At 43.4% G+C, this 24,401-nt stretch overlaps 1 long non-coding RNA gene across 2 annotated transcripts in view; it reads left to right on the top strand.

Moving 5' to 3' along the window:
* Positions 1-24,401, top strand: part of LOC137432589 (uncharacterized) — a 247,969-nt gene that overhangs the window by 98,069 nt on the left and 125,499 nt on the right. For both annotated transcript variants that reach the window (XR_010985527.2, XR_010985528.2), the window contains one exon: positions 1,013-1,200. This is a non-coding gene — a long non-coding RNA (uncharacterized LOC137432589). The remainder of the gene's footprint in view (positions 1-1,012; positions 1,201-24,401) is intronic.

Raw genomic sequence — 24,401 nt, 5'->3', positions numbered from 1 at the left:
TTCACTTTCATCTTTTGCTTTTCCCAAGCAATATGGGCGGCTTTAAGCTTGTTGCCGAGACGTAGCCCTTCATCTTCCTGGATCTTGTGCAGTTCTTCCACATACTTCCATGAGATTTTACCACCATCTGGAGATGTTATCACAACTCGTGAAGCCAAAGTGTTCCTTACCAGCTTTAGCATGTGGCAAATGTCGAGCAAGATTTACACACTCTGGTCGGGATCAGATGGATGAGCAAAAGCTGGCTTGATGTCAGGGAGATTCATCTTTGCGCCAAGCTCCTGCAACATGGAGAGATGACAAGATGGCCCATCGCAGGTTCGAGACACACAGCGAACCCCAACATCATGAAGTCGCACTAAACATTGCTCAACAAGATTGGCGCGTTCTTGTCCCGTCATGCCGTGTATTAAAAAATACGCCACTGGCAACTTCCAATTGCTATTCGCAGAAACAACCATGAACACCAGGGCGTCATGACCGACCGGTGTCGTGTCATCTTGCAGTCCACATACCCACGGAACTTAGTGCCATCCCACTTGACATGCTTTCTAATAGCCATCTCATCAAGCATCAAAGCACAGATGACCTCACTGTTCTTCTTCTTGGCTTCTGCTACTTTCAGATTCAAAGCTGCAAACGCCTCTTCCGTGAAGCCCGGCTCTCCATTGATGCCACTGTGCCATGTTTGAATGGTAGCGGGATGAGGTAGAGCAAAGTCGAACGTCTTCCTGACATACCTATACGCTTTTGCACTATGGAAGTGCAATGTCAAGGCAAAACTACGGAGCACAGGGTTATAGGTTTCTCGGCTCAGTTTTCCTGCCTCTTTGTTCTGTAATATTCTTGCAAGGACTTCAGCTGAAACCCCTGAGAATGTCTTCTCCAGCATTTCAGCACCACCTGATGATACAAGTTGCTTATTCTGTAGTATGTTTCGAACTTCGTGAAGAGATGAAACCTTATTCAGACGCCGTGCTTGTTGCCGTGACATTTTCATTTTCTTTTGCAGATCACCCGCTTTGTCTGGGGCAGTATCAAGTTCTCTCTTAACGCTCCTCGGACTGTCATGGATGGCATACATGTGATCACAGCTGGTTGCAGGCTTTGGTAACTTGGTGGGATCTTCTGTTGCTTCACTCCTGGTGGCTAGATCAGGCTCCACATGGCAGTGTCTTTCACGTGGAGGCTTTTGTGATGGTAGGTGATGCTGCAAATAAAAGAAAAAAGACGTGAATATCACAAAGCAGCTCATATTTCCATGCCAATTTTAGAAAAAGAAATTAAAACAGACCTACATCTGAGGTAATACATACTTGTAAGTAGGATCAAAATTATACTAATTTTCCAGGAAAATATTTACACAATCTTCAAATTTGTGTCGTAATCTTCCCAAAATGAATAGCAAATTGTGATGTCAAGTCACCACATCAGTATTCTAGAAATAGAGGTTACCTTCTGTCGGTGAGGTGGAAGGTTGAAAACAGTTGGCACAGCATCTCCCTTCAGTCGAGTTGTCTGCCCAGTCTTGTCGAACGATCCCTCGGTGAAAGTGTCTGAACACAGGACAGATTTCTTGCTGGGTCTCCACTTGTCTCGTCTCATGGTGACCACCCACACATTCAAATGTCTGGGCGTCCAAACGGGAATCTAAGATAGAAAAACAAAAGATTAACAGTAATAGTTAGATACTTTGAAATACTTGTAAACACAGAAGGAAAATATTAGTGTTACTGATATACATAGATCAAAGTGTTTTTCTCGAAAGAAGGCTGCACATGGAGAATTTTCACAATCGCATAATATTATGACCAAACACAAACTTGATTTATCTTTGCCTGGGTACTAGCTATTGTATTTGTTGTGTTTCCGCTGTAATGTAGATTACCGCTGGGGGCGACTGTCCCTTTTTGCTATGGCAACATGACGCCGTAGCCATATCGGATGAGAATAAACTTGACAACAATCTTTAACGAAGTGACTGATAATAGTGGTTTATCGAGTTAAACACCACAGTATTGTCCCTAGCAAGTAAAATCCAATCATAATTATTGACAAACATAAGACCATCCACAATATGTGGGGCACTGTGCTGTGTACTGCTTACTGCTTTGCACCACGACAAGTGATTCTATTTATTTATTTATTTTATTTATTTATTTATCACTTTCTTTCTTGAGGGTAGTCCTGACAGCGTTAGCTGAAATATAGGGGCCCTCACAATGAATACAATATGTATATATACAACACGGAAACAAACTTTTAATTTACACAGTATTAGAGCAAACCATCAATATCAGATATCAATATATATCAGGCAATAAAGATAATAATCACTAAATAGAAGAAAACACCATTATATAATATGTGAAAATACAATCTAAATACTTCTTATCAGAAGTACTCACCGATGAAACGTTCTTCCACAGCCCTTGAAAGGCCTGTTTTGTGCAGTTAATCGCTGCACATGACGGCATAGTGCTGAATTATCTGATCCGAAAAACGCATGAAAATGCATTGAAACATATATCGGCGATCTTTTTTTTTTTTTTTTTTTTTTTTTTTTTTTGTATACAATATCGAGGCTCGTGAAAGAGCGAACATTAATCACAGAGAAAGACAAACCGACACATAAAACATATAACATAGGGAGCGGTAGACAAGATGGGGAGAGAGGGGGAAGGACACAAACACAACATTTGAGAGCAGGGACCGAGAGACATGGAGACATCGAGAGATCTGAGAGAGGGCGAGGGCTTTGGGGGGGGGGGGCGTGGGAAGGGGGCAGTGGGAGAGGTATAAAACATATGGACACTGCCAGGACTTCCAGGAAAGAAGTTGGAATTTCAAACAAGGTGGATCTGGGGTGAATTAGCGGGGGTAGAAAAGATCAAGGTTTTGGATGGGGGAAGATAAGAGATGGTGGTGAACAGCTGTTTTAAAGACCTGGAGGGAGGAGTGGGATTGAAGGGAGTGAGGGAGTTTGTTCCAGAGGCGGGAGAAAAGAGGAATGAAAGAGTGAAGGTGAGCGGAGAGCCGAGATTTCGGCAGTTTAACCATCAGAGGGTTGCTGGCAGATCTTGTGCGACCTGTAGGAATATTTGGGGGACAGAGCACAGAGAGAGCTGGGGGTGCAAGGCCGGAGAGGAGTCGGTAGAAGACAGAAAGACCACCTACCTGCCTGCGGTGAGTGAGTGAAAGGCCCTCAGAGATAGCTTCATCGCGGGAGATTCCAATAATTCTGAAAGCTTTGGTTTCAACAGCGTGAAGCCGAGCTAGGTGTGAGGCAGGAGCACCGGCCCATAGGGGAGAACAGTATTCCATTGAGCTGCGGATGAAAGCCTTGTATGTGGTGAGGAGCTCAGGTGTGCCGAGGAAGGACTTCGCACGACGGAGGATGCCCAGTCGGCGACTGGCTTTGGAGGCCAGCTTGGAAATGTGGTTTTCCCAAGAAAGATCATGGCAGATAGTGAGACCCAAAATCTTGAGCGACAGAACTTCTTGGAGAGGATTGTTGAGAAAGTAGATGGGAGGGTTGTCCAGTCGATCTTTTCGGAGAGACATAGTAAGAGTGTGAGATTTGTCAGGATTGAAAGACATGTTCCACTTGTTTGACCAGTCTGTGATTTTGTCCAGGTCTTCAGAGAGTGAGGAGGCAGCAGACTGCCGATCTGAGGGAAGAGGAATGGAGCGGCAGAGAGTGGAGTCATCAGCAAAGAGATAGAGAGGATTTTCGAGAGAGTCAGAGAGATCATTGATGAAGACCAGAAAAAATTTTATGGGAGTCCTAAGATGGCGGCCGCTCGCCTCCACTAAAGAGGGCAAAGCCGCATCCAGTGTATATATATCGATGATGGGGACACGTTTAACAAAATGGCCGCCAGTCAGCCATATTGGGTCTGATCTTGAAAAGAAAATGCCGTGCATATGTACCCATCATAGGCTATGAGCCAAGGGGGTTGGTCGGTATCATACAGATGGAGTAAGGCTCATTGTGATTTTTAGCAAGATATATGTCCCTAGATATGAAAAAAAAGTGATAGCAGTGTATAACTCTCGGCCATCTCTGTGTTATCACCCGAAATATTATTATACGCCTGCTTCGCTTCGCCAAAAAATGTGATATTTGCTAAAATTGGAATAAATATATGTTTTTAAGGACCACAGAGTGCCAATAATTTGCATACTGGATGCCAACTAATATAGTAATAGAAAATAGAACATTTGTGGGGGTTATTTATCAAAATATTGATATAATGGCAAAAAATATGTTAAATTTAGTGAAAAAGTGGTCGAAATCGCTTCGAGTTCAGAATTCACATTGTACATTTTTGTCAATATTTCAAAAATGAAAACTCCCAGAGTAACATTTGACCCCTCAAAATCTTCGCAAGGAACCACTGCATTGGAATATATCATTACTTTGTAATATGGTGGTTGTTTGGGGCACATATTTTGGCAAAGTACAAAATATGTTCAACCATACCCCCTAATTTTGATATTTTGGAACGAAACATAGCTTTTGAACATTTTAGGTTTATTCGTCTACTACTTTCTTGGTATCTCAGTGTAATTTTTGGTATTAGCTAGTATCCTAAAGTAGGTTTGTAACATCAGCTACATTATATTTCACAATTTTTTTTTTTTTTTTTTTTTTTTTTTTTTTTTGTATACAAGATCGAGGCTCGTGAGAGAGCGAACATTAATCACACAGAAAGACAAACCGACACATAAAACATATAACATAGGGAGCGGTAGACAAGATGGGGAGAGAGGGGGAAGGACACAAACACAACATTTGAGAGCAGGGACCGAGAGACATGGAGACATCGAGAGATCTGAGAGAGGGCGAGGGCTTTGGGGGGGGGGGGGGGGGCGTGGGAAGGGGGCGGTGGGAGAGGTATAAAACATATGGACACTGCCAGGACTTCCAGGAAAGAAGTTGGAATTTCAAACAAGGTGGATCTGGGGTGAATTAGCGGGGGTAGAAAAGATCAAGGTTTTGGATGGGGGAAGATAAGAGATGGTGGTGAACAGCTGTTTTAAAGACCTGGAGGGAGGAGTGGGATTGAAGGGAGTGAGGGAGTTTGTTCCAGAGGCGGGAGAAAAGAGGAATGAAAGAGTGAAGGTGAGCAGAGAGCCGAGATTTCGGCAGTTTAACCATCAGAGGGTTGCTGGCAGATCTTGTGCGACCTGTAGGAATATTTGGGGGACAGAGCACAGAGAGAGCTGGGGGTGCAAGGCCGGAGAGGAGTCGGTAGAAGACAGAAAGACCACCTACCTGCCTGCGGTGAGTGAGTGAAAGGCCCTCAGAGATAGCTTCATCGCGGGAGATTCCAATAATTCTGAAAGCTTTGGTTTCAACAGCGTGAAGCCGAGCTAGGTGTGAGGCAGGAGCACCGGCCCATAGGGGAGAACAGTATTCCATTGAGCTGCGGATGAAAGCCTTGTATGTGGTGAGGAGCTCAGGTGTGCCGAGGAAGGACTTCGCACGACGGAGGATGCCCAGTCGGCGACTGGCTTTGGAGGCCAGCTTGGAAATGTGGTTTTCCCAAGAAAGATCATGGCAGATAGTGAGACCCAAAATCTTGAGCGACAGAACTTCTTGGAGAGGATTGTTGAGAAAGTAGATGGGAGGGTTGTCCAGTCGATCTTTTCGGAGAGACATAGTAAGAGTGTGAGATTTGTCAGGATTGAAAGACATGTTCCACTTGTTTGACCAGTCTGTGATTTTGTCCAGGTCTTCAGAGAGTGAGGAGGCAGCAGACTGCCGATCTGAGGGAAGAGGAATGGAGCGGCAGAGAGTGGAGTCATCAGCAAAGAGATAGAGAGGATTTTCGAGAGAGTCAGAGAGATCATTGATGAAGACCAGAAAAAGCACGGGGCCCAGAACACTGCCTTGAGGAACTCCAGCCTGAACAGGAAGAGGAGATGAGAGAAACCCATTCAGGGCCACACGTTGACGACGACTAGAGAGGAAGTCCGCCAGCCATGCGTACAATGCATGCAAACTTGCTCCACACTCTGTGGTCTGTGGTCCAACGCGCTGTCCAGCAATGTATGTTGTCAATTCGTGATCAGAGACATCCAAAGATCTTTGCTTTTTCTTGGCTATCTCAGGAAGCGCTTGTTTCGGAAGATGTGGTCCATAAACTCTGGCCTGTACCACGATACCATTCACACGATGTGATGTTCCCTTTCCACTCAATGTTTCTTCCAATCTATCGATGTTGTCCCATGCCAAGTTGGTAAACGCGTATGGTTGAATACTTGTTGGTATGAGTGTCTGCTGATTTAGATTAGCTGCGAGCTTCTGTAAGCACAAGGCTGTCATTTTCTTCCAACTGAGAGTAAGATATCCCATGGCCTAATCTGTTCAACGTCCGTATCAACTCCGTATTCCCAGTGAGTGTTTTAACCATGTATGGAAGCAGTATATGTTTTGGTGGCTTCTGCATACCACATGTCACTGCATATACCACATCTTGACTGAAGGATTCCGTGAGCATTGTTACTCTCCGTGAAGGGTGTTTGTGTTCTGGATCACCAGTTAGTAGACCGATCAGAAACCGTCGAAGATATTCTGGTGCAGTGAATGATTCCTTCTCCACGTCGGACGGGTGATACGGCCAGGTTGTTGTTTTTTCCTCGTCCTTTATTGTTGCTCTCAAAAATGATGATGACTGATCAATGATCTTCGAGATATTTGTTGATTTATCTTTCCAAGTTTTCAGCTCCCTTTCCATATCGCAATACTCACTGACGATATATTGCATTGTTATGCAATCAGGTACAACAACAAGTTTTCCTTTTGTGTCAGCAAAAATCTGAATACAGTCTCCCAACTCCTGTTCCAATTTCCGACGGAGATGTTTCTTGGTGGATTCTGTTCGACTATGTATGCCTCTGGCAGACATCATCGTTCGCAGTTTCTCTGTAAGCGTTGTAACTCTGACAATTTGCTTGTTGGGAATGATATCAGCTCGTATATAATGAAACAGTTCTGCATATGATTCGTCTTGCTTTTCGAGATAAATATCATTCTCCTGAGAAGGAGCAGGCTCTGTATCAAGACCAGCTGCTGGCCTTGTGTAGTCCCTGTAGCAGGAAGCATGATAATGTGCTTCAGCAGCAACTATGTCCCTACTCGTTATGGCTAAAATCTTGGTGTCTCACCTGCGGATTGCACAAGCTCGAAGCTTCTGGTCTGATCTCAACTCCACAGATTGGACTAGTTTTTCCCGAGTTGACGTTCCCTTGTATCTCTTGACATTTTCGCAGAAAATGCATGTGTAGTCATAGATGCGTGATTCTGATGAGGATCGTCTTGCCGGTCGCTTAGCATTGGAACACCCAGCAACAGCTTCCTCTGTTGAGCTTGAATCTGTTTTACGTTTAAGGGCTTCCAGATCTCTCCATCGTGAAAATGCTTCTACATTTCCTATGGTAGATCACTGGAATCTCCTTGTCTGTCACCGATTTAGCGATGTCAAGTATAGGGGAGTGATCTCTTACTTGAGCAGCATTTATTAGGGTTTTCCATGATTCAAAACTGTGTGGACTGGTAAGTTGTTCATTTGGATCAATACTCAGTGATTCCTTGTGAATGATACAATGTCTTCCAGTTGGCACTTCGGCCTCATCTCTGGTTTGTTCTTCCATTGTGATTGTACTAGCAATACTGGGCAAGCACTAACACCACCACCACCACATTACCTGGAATGACAAAAGGAAATAACAATTTAGTTGGGTAATAGATGCAAATACAGTAATGTTTAACCCTTTAGCACCTATAATATCAAAATTAGGTGGTATGGTTGAACATATTTTGAACTTTACCAAAATATGTGCCCCAAACAACCACCATATTACAAAGTAATGATATATTCCAATGCAGTGGTTCCTTGCGAAGATTTTGAGGGGTCAAATGTTACTCTGGGAGTTTTCATTTTTGAAATATTGACAAAAATGTACAATGTGAATTCTGAACTCGAAGCGATTTCGACCACTTTTTCACTAAATTTAACATATTTTTTGTCATTATATCAAAAATTTGATAAATAACCCCCACAAATGTTCTATATTTCTATTACTATATTAGTTGGCATCCAGTATGCAAATTATTGGCACTCTGTGGTCCTTAAAAACATATTTATTCCAATTTTAGCAAATATCACATTTTTTGGCGAAGCGAAGCGGGCGTATAATAATATTTCGGGTGATAACACAGAGATGGCCGAGAGTTATACACTGCTATCACTTTTTTTTCATATCTAGGGACATATATCTTGCTAAAAATCACAATGAGCCTTACTCCATCTGTATGGTACCGACCGGTCAATTTGGGGGGTCTGGCTCATAGCCTATCTTTAAAAGGAAAAGTTTGAAACTGTTGTAAATTACAAAAACGATCCACCACCAAACCAAAATAATAACTACAGTTTGTGGAAGTCTACAAACTTGCGAGTTCATCATCTTCCAAGATCACGGCCGTTTGCTCTGCAGACACGTTGTTGCAAGAGACGCCCCGGCAATCACTGCATGCAGGGACACATGCAAGTCCATTTTTCTTGCAGCTACACAACATTGTACCACATGCGTTCCTTGATGTTGATTTGCAGCCGCAACACACAACGTTTAGAATAAACTCTGGCGCAGCAACAATATCAGTCTTGATTGGAATGAGGATGTTGTTGTTGAATCGCCATCCCCACTTGGTCGGATCAAGGCATTCCAGGTTCAGTGTGGCCCATTGACATACTTGGAGTTGCACCCTGAGTGAATGGAAGTACACTGCACGCCCAGTCGGGGTCAGGGCTTCCGGCTTTAGCTTTTTCTTGCCCAGTACCATCAACTGCCAATCGGCATGACGTAAAGTTGTGAGCGTATCATCCTCTTTTCCATTGTAGATATTTAGCATAATGGTGTTGCCTGCAGTGCCAATCTGCTCGCGAGTGGCTTTTAAGTTCCCAAAGCAAGAAACAGCTTCCTGAACAATATCCGACTTCAGAGTTTGCATGATCTTCAGCTTCCCTTTTCCATAGGTGGCAGATGTTGTGTCACAGCCTCCCCAGGCATGAGCTAACAGGATAAGCTCTGAAGGAATCTGCAATGTGGCCATGAGGGTTTGAATCTTCCACCACATCGGTACTGATTTGTTTCTTGATGCTTTACAGGCCTTTTCTCTAGCACGCGTTTTCATCAATGAATGAATGAATGATCGTTTTAAGGCCATTTTCCTCGCTAGAGCGGGGGTTAGCCTTGCGGGCCCCATGACAATCATGGTTCCCTGTTTGAGGCAATGTTTTTATGGCCGGATGCCCTTCCTGACGCCAACCCTTGGTCACGCTCTTACGATGCGCAGGGATACGGTGTACCTATTCTAAACCGGGGTACACACCGGGATCATTCATCACAGCAAGCTGGTACTCAATTTGCCGACCTCGGAAGGATGACAGGCTGAGTCAACCCCCCTGGCGTTAATTCAGCGATAGACCGGGATTCGAACCCATGATCCTAGGATCCCAAGCCGGCACCCAAGCCGCTAAGCCAACACCAGGGATATTCTTCTTTAAACAGCCATTATTAACCCACATTTTATTGTGGGGTCAACCCACTGATCTCTATAATAACTGGATGGGTGGAGACACCTCATTGGATGATGCAAAACCGCCGCCATCTTGGAACCTCCAAAAAGAGCGATGCCTTGTACTAACTATACGATGACCGTCACCAAACACTGCACGCAAATGACAATAACTATTATTATAATAAATATAAAAGATATATAATATGATGTTTTATATAGCGCTTGAATCATACTTAAATATCAAAACGCTTTGGAAGGATAAATTTTAGGCTTTTAGTGAGAACTGTCCAACTCACTTTGCGGATGTTCATTAGCAACGCATTCAAATACGTGTTTCATAACAGAACCAGTGCTATATTAAAACATAAATTGCACCTACTTCATATGGTGTATATAGTGTATAATAGTTATGGTTACTATAGGTTGTTTGTTCTTGCCAACTCCAGGTTATCCTCATTAATAATTGTCTAAGTTTCAGTTAAATGAGGAGGTGCATTTTGGTTTCTATTCAGCGTCAGATATCTGAAAATTTATCATAATGATGTATACATGGATTGAGAAGATGTTGTTATTCAGTGTATCCAAAGTGAATTACAAGGTTAAGTTCAGCTTAAAACGCCATTCAAACAAGCATTTTAACATACTTTTGAACAATCTTGGAAAATGCAGCAACAAAACTTAATTATTATTTATTGTATGATTTATTGTGCAAAAGAATTTGTCTTGTAGATATAGTACCAATACAATCCCTGGTGTTGGGCTAGCGGCTAGGGTGCCGGCTTAGGATCCTAGGATCCTGGGTTCGAATCCCGGTCGATCGCTGAATTAACGCCAGGGGGGTTGACTCAGCCTGTCATCCTTCCGAGGTCGGCCAATTGAGTACCAGTTCACTGGTAATGCCCTGTTTGTCGTTAAAGGCGGCAAAAAAGGGTTGGCGTCAGGAAGGGCATCTGGCCGTAAAACATTGCTTCAAAAAGGGGACCGAAAAAACAACAACCACGGTTCCCGAAAAAGGCCAACCCCCGCTTTGCGGGGAAAAATGGCCTCTAAAGGTGGTTATTTTTTTGTTTGTTTATATAGTACCAATACATCAAGAGCGAGATTCCAACAATTACAAAATGAAACAAAGTAATTACAAAACACATGTATAGGAATTATTAATAAATTTGGCAAGATGCAACTTTCACTGAAACAATAAGAACAAACCCAAATATTTGTGCAAATAAAAATTACATGTGCAAAAATGATGTCACGATATTAACTAGGTAAGTAATAACAAACATATACAACATCCATGTCACATTTGACAGTATATAAACAGGACTTGTGGACATTAATGTTCCACAAAATACTGAAGTTCACAATGATGAACACTACATGGACGCAAACCACTGATCTCTATAGTTATTATAGAGATCAGTGCACAAAACACACAACTAGATTCAATTCACTGATGCTTGAACAGCACTAATCTTGACATTTGCTTTCGCACTTTATCACCAGTAATAATTTCTGTGTGTTCTTTTCCCATGTGGAAAAGCTTTATTTTGCTGTAGCAGGATGAAGCCATGGTCACCAGCTTGTGGATGTGGTTGTCTTCCACTGCTGTATCGAACTGGTGCGAATGGAGATCAGGAAAAAGATTAATTGCAGATGAGTTTTTTAGTACACTCCTTGCCACTGCGGAACAGATTCCTTGACCTTGTGGAAGTTTTCCATCCGATATTTTCATCATACGTTGAAAACATTTCTCAGTTTCCATGCATACGGAGACGATGCTTGAGGATGCCTTCTCCAGGCCTCCACGGTCCTTCATGGCCACAAACTGGTGGCTCTCTCCATTGATAGCACCCAATGCTTTCGTGCACTGCATGCAACTTGTTCTTTTCCGCATCATGCGCACCACAAAACCAGCAATGTAGTTGACAGCAGCTTCTTTGTACTCTGACACCTCCTCAAAATTCGGTGTATCTGCATAATCATGTTCATCTGCAGTGGGATCTCTGATGAGCAGGTCATATTTTCTTGCCACGTTAACTGTGGATTGCGATACGTTGTCAATGTGGAGAACATCAGTTCTGTCCAAGATTGCACAATTTCCTGTTCCGTTCTTGACTGCATGTCGGACCAGAAGGCGCTTATACGCCGCCTTGAACTGTCTCGCTGTGGGATTGTTGTTGAAGCCACCTCGTGCCCGTACAGCTGCAAAGAATAGTTCGATGTGATCCTGACTGAATTTGTATGTCAGGAGATATGTCAGAGGGGCATTTGGTGAATCAACAAGTTCAGAGAACAAGTTGATTGTGCTCTCCATGCTAACAATAAAACCAATGAACCCTGTCTTCCGAGGACCGAGATGCATCGGAGAGCCTGATCTATCTTTCAGACTGAGGAGGAATTTTTTGGCTCCTTCCATTATTTTCCACCATCTGTCTTTGTTGGTTTTCCTCATAGGTGCTTTGAAGCCTTTCCCAAGGGGATTTCTGCTGTTCAACACATCAAAGGCACTGTCGATGTGCCTGATAAATTCCACTGTCGCTTCACATCCCTTGAACTGTGGCAGTTGGAGACCCTCATTGCAGTATTGCAATGCATCAGCAACACTGGCACTGAAAACTTGCGCAGCGAGATTTACCTTCATCTTCTGCTTCTTCCACTGTATGTGAGCACTCCTCAGTTTATTTCCAAGACGAAGTCCTTCGGATTTTTGGAGAGCGTTCAACTCTTCAATGTACTGCCACCTTACAGTCCTGCAATCACTGGTCTGGAAAAGTCCACCGTCTGCCAATGCATTCCGCAACAGCTTCAACATGTGGCAGGCATCCAGAATCACATGCACTCTTTGGGTTGGATCAGCTGGATGGGCGAAAGATGGATCCAATGCAGTGACATCGATTTTTGCACCCAAACAACGCATCATGGCCAGGTGACAAGAAGGTCCATCACATGTAAGCGAGACGGCTCGAACACCTGCCTCATGTAGACGGTGAAAGCATTCCGTGACAACATTAGCGCGGTGCTCGCCATTCATGGCAACTATGAGGAAATATCCCAAGGGTATTTTCCAAGATTCATTCACTGATACGGCCATGAACACCAGAGCATCTCTTGCCACCGGTGTAGAATCATCAAATTTCCCACTACCGATGTCGACATATCCATGGTATCTTCCATTGGCGAATTCAACATGCTTGCGAATTGCAATCTCATCAAACATGATGGCACACACAACCTCCTTCCCTTGGCTTGCGTAGTCTTTGGCGCGCATTTGTAGGGCATTAAATGCAGCCTTGGTGAAACCTGGATCTCCTTCGATGCCCTTGTACCATGACCTAATTTGACGTGGATGTGGCAAGGCCAAATCAAAAGACTCTCTCACATAGTCATATGCTTTACTGGAGTAAAACTGAAGAGTCATAGCAAATGATCTTAGTTCCTCTGGATAGGATGCAGATTTATTCGTATTGCTCAGAATTCTCTTCATGACTTCTTTTGGAATACCACTGAATGTTGTCTCCAACATTTCCGCACAATTTGTGGTGATCAAGTTCTTATCACGCAAAGATGTCACAACCACACTCATATCATTCACTTTTTGCAACAAACGCCTTGTTTTCTGCTTTTCAAGTTTTAGTTTCTTATTGCAACTTTGCAGCTGAGCACTGGCGTCATCCAATTTGTGTTTCAATTTTCTTGGAGATGCCATCGTGGCATAGGAGTGGTCTTGGTGGCACATGGACTCAGATGTTGGATCAGGTTGAGTGGACTCTGTGCTGGAGCCTGGTTCAGTGGTGCAGTCGTTCCTGACTTTGGTTTGTCTGCGAGTTGTAGCTTTCTGGAAATTAAATATTAAAAATAATTATATTCCAGTATATATCTATCCAGAACAACTTTACAAATGCTCTGGTGCTTTATAATACGAGCTGTACGAGATCAGGATCTCAAAAAACCTTAGAATCACATTTTGCGTAATATCTCAGGAACTAATTGACATAGAAACACAAGGCTGATTGCGTTGGAATCGTCTCAAGAAGGCATCCTGAGACTGCTGAATTCACATCGTCTTGTGTAATGCAGTGAAATCGATAGCAATTACATCAGCTAACATCAAATGACAAAAGACATGAAACTTAATTTGTTGTTGAAAATGTACTCATGAGATCATGACATTTGCATTTACCTTCTGAAGGTGGTCAGGAAATCCAAAAATGGTGGGAACTGCATTTGGCCTCAGACGAACTGTTTGACCAGTCCTGTCAAAACTGTCGTCTGTGAAATGGTCGGAACAGAGACGTGATCTTGAATTAGGTAGCCACTTGTCCCTCTTTGTGTTCAACACCCACCTCCGTAGCCTTTCTGGATCACAGTGTGGGAACCTGCATGCCAAATACATTCTGTTAACGTCATCCTTGCATTGGTTGACAGATGTTGTCATGAAATATAACAATAGTCGGTCATGATAAAATGAAAATGGGAATTCCCACACAGGGAGAACAAAATTTACTATAAACAATACTTGTCGGTTGACATAAAAATAAAAGTAAAATTTGAAATTATAGTCTGTATTTTTGTTTGCTGCTAGGCCAAAATTATTTTGTTCTTTGCCTGATTATCAACAGCAGTTCTGCGAGTTGAAGATCTGTTATAACAAGTTAGAACAGACCAGGGATAAACCCATGCTTAAATATTTCCTGCTCTAATATGTGCTTCTGTACGCTGATACATTGAGATCACTGTCAACGAGTCATTCCACAAATGAATAAACAGTCAACAATTACATTTTAGTGCATAAATTATACAATTGCTGGTCAACTTAGTCCTAGCGAACTAGCAGACCCGGGCAATGTCACTGTGCAGGTTAATATTTCATCAATGACAATTCACAATATGCGGTCCGCTAGGGCTACGTGAGCCTGACGACAAGGCCCGACAGACATTGAAAATCAGTCATGAAGAAATTTTTTTAAACTTACTGATGGAAAGTCACTCCTTTCCCTCTTTTGTTGCGCTCATCACGGTTTGTACAACCAAACGAAACGCACGCAGGCATCCTGTCGCTTGTCACAATAAAATTCTTAAAAGAGTTGATTTGCAATCCAAAATTACTATAAATATCTAGCTTTTATGGCAGCATTCACCAGGTCCGCAAGCACGCAACAAGTCGAATGAACGATTGTTTTGGGGGTGTCAAGATGGCGCCAGGTCACTTCCTGTTGCCTCAACGAGAATAGGCCAATCACCATTAGTCCACCCATCCAGTTATTATAGAGATCAGTGGGTCAACCGCACTCCACCAAAATTAGATCTTCTTCTTCTTTTAATGGCCATTATTAAACCACCTTCTCTTGTTTGGTCGGCTGCACTACGCTATAATGGACAAATGTTGCAAATGCCGCAAAATACATTCAAAACTCTTCATACCTCGAATATATATATTTTTAACGTGTCAACGTGTGAGATTCCCCATCAACGTGTTAGATTATACATCCAGGTATTGATGTGACACTTCGCGGCTGCGGATCTCGGCAAGCAAGAGTGCATCGCACTTTTAAACTTTACATAACATCATTAACAGGTAACACGAAAACTGCAACAATCAAAAACATTCACTTGAAGTTAACAGTAGAGGAAAACTATCAGTGTTTCAGAACAGAAAGCAAAATGTGCAATTAATAACAGGTGAGAGCATTTGAATGACCTTTAAACAAGGGTCTGGAACCAGAATTTTAAACAGGAACCGGAAGCAGAATTGCAAACAAGGAATCGGACCCGGAACCAGAAACAAGGAACCCGAACCAGACTTTTTAAAAAGGGACTGTAACCAGAAACATGGAACCAGAAGCAGACTTTAAAAAAAAGGAGCTGTAACCGGAAACAAGGAACTGGAAGCAGATTTTTTAAAAAGGAACTGTAACCAGAAACAAGGAACCGGAAGTAGACTTTTTTTAAAGGAACCGGAACTAGAAACAAGGAACCAAACATCATCTCAAGTGATAACTTGACAATATGCCTTCCTATCCCTGGAGGATAACAGAAAGTGTAAAGTGCTGGGGATGGGTATGAATAATGAAAATGGAGATTACATGAGGCAAGGGGCGGGTTTCGAGCATGTCACACAGGAGAAGGATCTGTGAGTGGTAATAGATACTGGGGGAGGTGGGTGATGGGTCCAGGTGTCAGATCCAGGCCCACTACCTTGTGAGTCTGGCTCTGGTGAGTCCAAGGTTAAAGAAGCAAAAGCCCTACAGGAAAGTTATGGTGGAGTGGAACCACATTAGGCGGATGCAAGCACCTTCCTGCAGCTTCTACAACCAGACAGGCTCCAGACGTAGAGACTTTCGCCTTTCTTCTGGATCCAGCCTACACTGTCGACAGGGGGGTTCAGATACTGGGCAAGTCTGAACTCCCGAAATACGCCCAGGCTATGCAGCCACGTGCTGCATATCCACCATATTACGTCGATGAATGGATGTCCTTGATTGAATTTTAAATAATAATAATAATTTCGTTTTTTTCAAATCATAAATGTGTATGAAACACCCTCACTGACAAAAATCATTTTATCAGAAAGAAAGTATTTTATTAAAATATTAACAACCCACTGCTCCACCCCATAATCCTTTCATCCACACTGCTCCACCCCATAATCCTTTCATCCACACTGGTCCACCCCAGACCACTTCCATCCCCACTGCTCCACCCATAGATCCCTTCCATCCCCACTGCTCCATCCCTAGACCCCTACATCAATGCCATCAATGTTGTATAGAATACATTTCCCATAGTTGCCTTCACGTGTTTCATCAACATAATGCATACATCGGTGTCATCACTCGCCACAACTACAGATTTTTCCAGTTTTGGCAAGACTAATCGCAGTTTTGACAATGAGAACATCAGCATCACCCTCATCTTGAGAGTTTGATATACGGCGCTCAGTCAGTCTCTGACGTAGTAGCTTGATAAATTGACATTTATTGGAGCGATTAAGCAGGAACTCTCCCCTTTTTGCCGACATGCGCGTACTTCCATCTGTAGCGATTGTAACATCAGAGGCCACCCTACCACTATTCTGACGTTGCTGTTCATTTGTTTTTGTCGACCGATCGAAGCTGTAACCATCGAAGACCACGTGTATTTCATAGCTGCCATGCCTTGACACAATGTGATTGATGAACTGGTCAGCCAGCGTACTGTACGTGCATTGAGCAACCCATGGAGATTGGTAGAGGGCAGCACCACCATCCACAACACAGCAGTCAGCGTTCGGCTTTTCTACGTGAAGTGATTGATTGAGAATACTGTTGCGTAATTCAGACTTTCGTGTTTTTCTCATGGAGCCATTTCTGAAAAGTGCAGTAGGTTCAGGTGTGAACTCATAGTTGAAGTTATTGATTTGGTTTTCTCTGTCTTGCCGTTCCACTATGAGAGTTGCACGGGTGAACAGTACAAGTGGGTCAATGTGCACCACCTTTTTGTCAACTTTCACGCCTTCTTGTAACCACTCAAGTGTACGCACCTGGTCTTTTCTACTAATTGAGGCCTCTTCAAGGCATACCCCATCTAGCTTCTGCTGTATCGTAGCTCCAACTGCTTCGGCGTCGTCACAGTTGATCCCGTCATTCTCCCCAGCTGTTAAACCAGTTGAGAGACTTCTCAGGGTCGGGATGTAGGGGTCAAATGGGTCGTGGTTTCTGAACCACACAGCTAACTTTTCCATATCCGACCAATCTCGTTTTCTCCGACTCGCGCTTAGGTCCACGTGCTGTTCACTCGTTCTGTGTTCCATTTTTGTCAGTGTACTCATCGCATTGTGGATTGCAGCGCATCGGTGCATGCTGTTGATCCAGGTAGTCCGCACGGACTCTGTTACGCCTCGCCCCCGCGTTAGACCCCCTCGACTCTTCAAGGACCGCATCAAGACCTGTTCGATGATAAGGTCAGTCCACAAGCCTGCCCAGTATCTGTTACTCCGGCGTACAGTACGATAGCCATGCTCATGGAAACTTGCGTACACCCACTGATAGTCTGTCTCTAACTCTAGCATCTGCTACAAGTAGGGGAAGGTGGGGCAAAATGGCACACTAAAGCTTTCTTTGAAATTTTATCCAAAATGATGCAGTATATCTGAAATCAGACAGTCTTTACAATCATTATTCCATTATAAATACACAAATTACTTGGTATTAGAATCAAATCAACCATTCACTGGTGAGAACCAAAGACCAAAAATGTGCTAAGTGGGCCATTTTGTACACCACGTTGGGCAAAATGGCCCCCACATATGGGGCAATATGGTCACCCCGTGGGGTAATATGGTCACCCCGTGGGGTAATATGGTCACCCCATTGAAAAACATAATAATTACCCTCAGAGTCACCAATCAAAACACTTTGAACCTGAAATAATATTTATTGTGAAAAATTACAGACTACAAGGTGAGATTATGCACATAATTAGGCACAAAAGTCACAGATGAAATTCACATCTTCTTCATCCACACCTGCACAACCATCATGGGCCCAAAGACGACAGACTGTGCACTTTATCCATCCTTCTCCTATCACACTATAACTTTCCCGGCAGAATAAGCACATTGTTCCATCATCATCCTCAGACTCGCTAGATTCTTCTGGTGCCGTAAATATAGCCCGTTTACCCTTCACTATCTTCTTTTTTGGCTTTTCTGCAACTTTCTTTTGCTTCTGAGGTTTTTTTTCAGCTCTCTGCTTTGCCTTCTCTGCCTTCTGTGCTTCCTGTCTTTTCTTTTCTTCAGCTGCATCAGCAAGTCGTTTCTTGTATGGGCTTGATGTTAAATGCTCTGACATTGACCTTTTTGATTGACGTGTTGTAGGCCTACCCTTAGCAGGAGTAGCCTTAGGTGGGGGACTGATTTGAAAGGGTGAAATGAACTCCCTACTGGTGCTTGCAACAGCAGGTCTTGGAACAGCAGCATGTCTTTGAGTGTTACCAATGGGTCTCACAGCATTTTCGGGGCCTCTTGCAGCATTACCATTAGGTGCAGGACCATCAACAGGTCTCACAGCATTTCCAGGGCCTCTCGCAGCGTTACCATTAGGTGCAGGACCATCAACAGGTCTCACAGCATTTGCAGGGCCTCTCGCAGCATTACCATTAGGTGCAGGACCATCAACAGGTCTCACAGCATTAACATCAGGTGCAGGACCACCAACAGGTCTCACAGCATCTTCAGGGCCTCTTGCAGCATCAACACCAGGAGCAGGAACATCAGCATCTCTATGGGCATCTTCAAGGGGTCTCTGGTTATCATCCGTGGGTCTTGGTTCATTTTGGTTGAGGTCTGTAACTGTCGCTGGAGCAAACTCGTGATCTTGGAAGATGTTGTGGTTCACTGGGAAGATACCAGTTTTCCTAAACCCATTTGCTGCATTCTCGGCTGTAGCGGACTTGCGATATGCACTCCAATGTTTCTATCTTACTTCCACAGAAAATCAAAATTCAAACAGTGACCATTTTGATGACCCATAATCCCTTATTCCTAACCCTCATTACCCGACTTGGTGAGAACAGCACTAACTAAAGCAGACAACAATCATGAAGCACCCTGCCCAATAGATGAACTTATATTTCAGTGCATAAAATGACATGGTATAAGTAGATATGTATAAGTTACATGCATGCATGCAGCCAGCCAGCCAGCCAGCATGCAAGCATGCATACATACAGACATACATACATACATACATATAGGGTAGGCCTACATGTATACATAGGCCTACATATTTGTAACAAAAATAAGAAACATGTATGGGGTAAAATGGCCCACTAAAGGGTAAAATGGTACCCCACGGGCCATTTTACCCCAGGGAAATGGACCGTTTTGCCCCATGAACGACCTCCATGAAAACCTGACATCATTGGAAACCACATGTACTGGGCAGAATGTTTCAAAGGTCAATTTTAGTGACTGACTTATACTCTAAAAGCATGCAGTAACACTAGGAAATATGAGTCACTCTGTCACCACAAACACAATTTTCTCACATACCTACCGATAGATCCTAGTAGGTGTCAAAATGTTGGATGGTTCAGCTCGAGTTCAAGACTGGATAGGGATGGCCACCATGTTGTTACTTTCTGCTAATCCACAAAGGAATGTTTTAACATGAACAGCCACAAGATGGCAGCAGCTGCTGGTGTAATATACCAAGGGGTCCATATGACCCAAGGGGTCCATTTTGTACCACTTTCCCCTACATCCTTGCAGACTTGGCATAGTGCACATGCCCAGCTGCTGCAAATAGATTGACCATCTTCCCAACAGTTTGCAGATGCAGACTCCAATTTCCGGTCCTCTCGGCGCGAATGAATTCTTTGATGATGCTGACAAACCCAAGGCACTGTATCCATAGCTTGGCCGTACGAGACAATTTACCTAACTCTTCCTTCAGTTTGCCAAGGTTTTCTCCCAAGTTCTTGAGTTCTAAGGACTTGGTGATCTCTTGATAGTCTTCCTTGATAGTCTTCTTTGATAGCATCACATAGTACTTGTATCTTCTCAACTTCCACGTCAGATAGTGGCTTCAGGTTACTGTTGCTCTCACCGACGAGATTCTTACTCCTGGCATCACCATCGTCTCCCACCTCCTCGCTCTCATCATCGCTGGCACCGCCATCGTCATCATTCGTCTCCGATTCGCTGTCATCGTGCCAATCATCATCTTCACTTACAGTATCAAACTCAGTTTCACCTGCTTCAGTAGTGATCTCTGGAGGCAAAAACTGAGACAACAGTTTTGAAGTTAACATGGACTCCAACATGAAAAATGCTCGGAGAGCCCTTGCTATTACTTTCCCAGTGAGAATGTGTGTTACCGCAACCTTTCCGAATACCGTTTCGAAAGCAATGCTGAGACCAGACTCTGACATTATTTTGCCGATGCTACTCACAAAGCTCATCATCATGTGAAAACCGCCAAGGATGAGAACTACTTTCATGTCTAGAGCATTCACAATTTCCATAGCTTTAATCCAAAGTGGTTGATTGAACGTGACAATGGGAGTAGGGATATTCAACTCTTTAGCTTGCTTGACCACGAACTGCAGCGTTGAGTAGATGCAAGACAAGTCTGTTGGATCAAGATCGATGATAGGGAGCATATGAACAATTGATTGACCAGGATAATCACCTTTTTAAATGTCTGTCATGTACCCAGACCAGCCAGGTCGAGTTTCAAGAGCAACTTTCGGTGTGAACTTGGCTACGTGCCACAGGAGATCTAGCTGCACATCACGGACATGTTACACTGTGACTGCTGGCGAATTTGTTTGAGGGACTTGAAGCTGAGCTTGGAGAGACAGGTATTTTCAGGAACGCAGTACGGGATAACAGCTATTCCCTTGCACGGCAAAATGGTGCCCTGTCTCATTAATTTCTGTCTCTGTATCCTTGGTAAATTTGATGTAGCTGCCGCTGCGTTAGGACCTGTCTAGACAGCACTATCCCCATACCGTGTAGAGTTCCCTTTCCGTCAATTGTCCGGACGTTATGGTCCACATTATCAGCTGACCATTGGCCGAAACATCCCTGCATGGCGTGTTTGATCAAATCGTTTGGATCGTCATTGCACACGACAGACTGCTTGTATCTGGTGACTTCATCGATACTGTTACTGAAACCAAGGCGACTAAGCTCTCCCAATAACCACTTCGATCCAAACATATGATCCATTTCCACAGCGGTACCAAACAGAATCGGGGACAGTGATGACCTAGGCCTGGCAGCAGTCACAATTGCCTGGCCAATACTTGCTTGTTGCAATGGATTCTTGATCAAGCCTTCCATAAAGATTCGGAGATACATTGGTAACCACTCTTTGTTCTTATCAACGTTGCCGATGTCTTCGTTAGTTGGATATGTTTGCAGGTCATATTGTTTCGCTCGCAGCTCGCAGAGAATGATCTTTGCAGCGGTAATTACAATGCGTTTTGAATCGTCTTCAGAGTTAGAATTTCGTTTCTGGTACCATTCATCACCGATTAATCGAGCTTGCTGTGTCCTTAAAACAAACAACATCAGCTTTACCATCCAGCTCGGCAAAAACGATTGAGTCACCATATCTTTTCACAAGCTGTGTCTTCAAGTAACTCTGTCTACTGTAAATGGCATCTTCCGAGTCAGAAAATAATTTCATTTGATGATATAGTTCAGTAACGCTGTATAGTTCTCCCTCTGCCTCGAGCCAGTCACATAGTCTGTTAAAACTTTCCATCTGCGCGTGGTCTGTTGGCCGGCCTTTCCGTTTTTTATGTTGTTCACTGGAGCTCTGCTCTGTCTCAATGTTGAACTTATCACGACAGGCATAATGGTACCGCGCTTCAGCTGCAGGTAAATCAGAGCAACTGAGAAGCCGACTTCGTACTGTCTCCGCAAAAGAAGCATTTCTGCACTTTAATCTTTCTAATAACTCTCCTCTATATTCTATCGTTTGACACGCTGCAAAAATAATGCTTCTGTCGGGATGTCCTAAATCGTGAACACAGGACTCTCCACAGAACAAGCAGTGGTCTTTCCAGTTAAATACAGTTGGGGTACGAGAGCGACGCCTAACCTTGCTGCTAGTGGGTACGTCTCCAACATCGCATGTGCTTCCGGATCGCTTCTTCTTCCGTATTTCATTACTAATAGTCTTCTGGCAACTAGCGTGGATTTGCACAACAATGCTGCTGCTGTCTTCGTTCGCCTGTTGATCCCGCGAGTTTTGTAGGTGTTTTTGTAGATCAGTACAGTTAAACAGTTCGCTATAGGTTATAATTGTCTGTAATCCTGTGGTTGGCACTCTAAGTTTATCGTTTGCTTGTTCAGGAAGGCGGCAAATAATGCAGGTATCATTGGCGAAGTGGGGAGATCGCGATTCCATCTCTATTGCTGTGAGGTGGATATAGGTCAGTTCACTGAAGTGATGCAACCAGTTTGGGATCTGTAGGAGCCGCACCTGTTGAAAAGAGAAATTGCTTCATTGTAGAGTAGAATAGAAACATAGAATCAGACATATTAATATTAGTCCTGGCTCATACGACATACGGCCGGTTCGAAAACTCCGAACATTAATGCAACCACGGGGGCCAGTCATATGAAATTAAACTGGGTATATAAATACATCAGTTTGATTTATTTACGTTTCACTTCGTACACATAGGTCTCGATATTGGTTGTTGAAGAAACAATTATTGTACTATACTTTTGGGTATCAAATCTTAGTTAGGGCTTATGTATGGCCGTAGCTGGCTTCTTGGAATTGGGGGTGCTCAAGCACCTTACGATAGTATCATCAAATTATTGGGGGTGCTCAACGAGCTGGTGAATGGATTGATACATTGTTTTGTGTATACCTCAAAATTATTTGGCGTGCTCGAGCACTCCATGCACTCTTGCAATCTACGGCCCTATTATATTCAAACAGTGTAAACATTGCACAAGTTACCTTGGGTTCAAAGGAGATGGCAATCTTGTCTGAAGTCCGTAACGTGTAGATGATGCGTCCTGCAACCACAGAAATGACCTCTTGTAGTGAGTGTGTCCAGAAGCTTGGTATCTCGGATAGGCAGATAACAATCAGATATTGCTCGCATGCAAGTTGGCTGTGTATTTGATGTATTCTGAAATGAAAAGTACAACATGTAGATTGTAGACTAATAAAACAGTACACAAAGAAATTTAAAAAGAAAAACACAATACTTTTGACATTAATCCAACATTACAGCATTTTGGACCCCTTTTGTCCTAATATTTGGACATTTTTGCCCCATTATTGCCCCATGGAGAACAACCACGGCACATGTAGTGCCTCTAAGAGACTGCTTCCTTATTATGACCCCCTTATAGGCTACTCGGTACTTTAAAATGCAGTATAGCTTCAAAATTACCTAATTTGTGTATTTTCGATTTTGCGCGCATTTTACCGCGATACCCTCCTCTACTTAAATCAACATAAAATAATTTCCCCAACAGACTCAGCATGAGGCTCCGAGTATGTTAAACTACTTAAAATTCTGCGTCGAATGGTACCAAATACAGCTATGGTATATTTTTTGGAAGGTTTGGCCTATTTTTGAGCTATCTCGCCCCGAAGTCCTTTGGTGATTCCGATGCAATCAGCTTGATTCTGGCTTGATTCCTTTGTTCCCACAAACCAAAAGTTGTTACGTCTGGAGAATCTCTCTGCCTTATTTATTAATTCACAATGTACTTGCGCTTCTTTTTCCACTTTTTATTCTCTGAGACTCGGCGACTTTCATATTCCACAGCCTTGCTTGGTTCGCTTACAACCATCTTGATATGTTCAACAATAGTCGACTGCCTCCCTTATCATGACCTGTAATTTATTAGTAAACGTATTGAAGTAAACAGCAATGCTCGTGGCTTGCACGTCACAAACCGCTGAGGCGCCATTAGCTGAGGCACATTAGCTTCCACATTAGCTGAGGAAGCGGATGGCGACGTGGTCTGCCTCATGGGCGTGTCCAAACGAACGGCTGGTTTCTTCATGTTTTTCTTGGTCGTTTTAGCAGACGTTCCCTGACGATTCCCACACACTCATTTTAAAATCAACGTTGTAAGACTTGCCTGCATCGCTTGCTCCACTTACCGAGCATCGAGGCGAGCTCAGAGATTGCTAAAAGACAGAGGCGGAGCTTGAAATGCAATGCGTGAGAGGCGGGGCTTCTCATGGTTAATTAACAAGATATCACTGTTTAAAGTGTTTTGGACCCTTTTAAATGCTGCGCAGACAATCTTTCCCATTTCTTTCGAATTCTCCCTTGATTTATT

The sequence above is a fragment of the Myxine glutinosa genome, chromosome 1 (assembly GCF_964187855.1).
Source record: "Myxine glutinosa chromosome 1, kmMyxGlut1.1, whole genome shotgun sequence".
NCBI classification, from domain to species: Eukaryota; Metazoa; Chordata; class Myxini; order Myxiniformes; family Myxinidae; genus Myxine; species Myxine glutinosa.
Note: the sequence above shows the minus strand (reverse complement) of the source record. Positions and strands in the feature narration are given on the sequence as shown.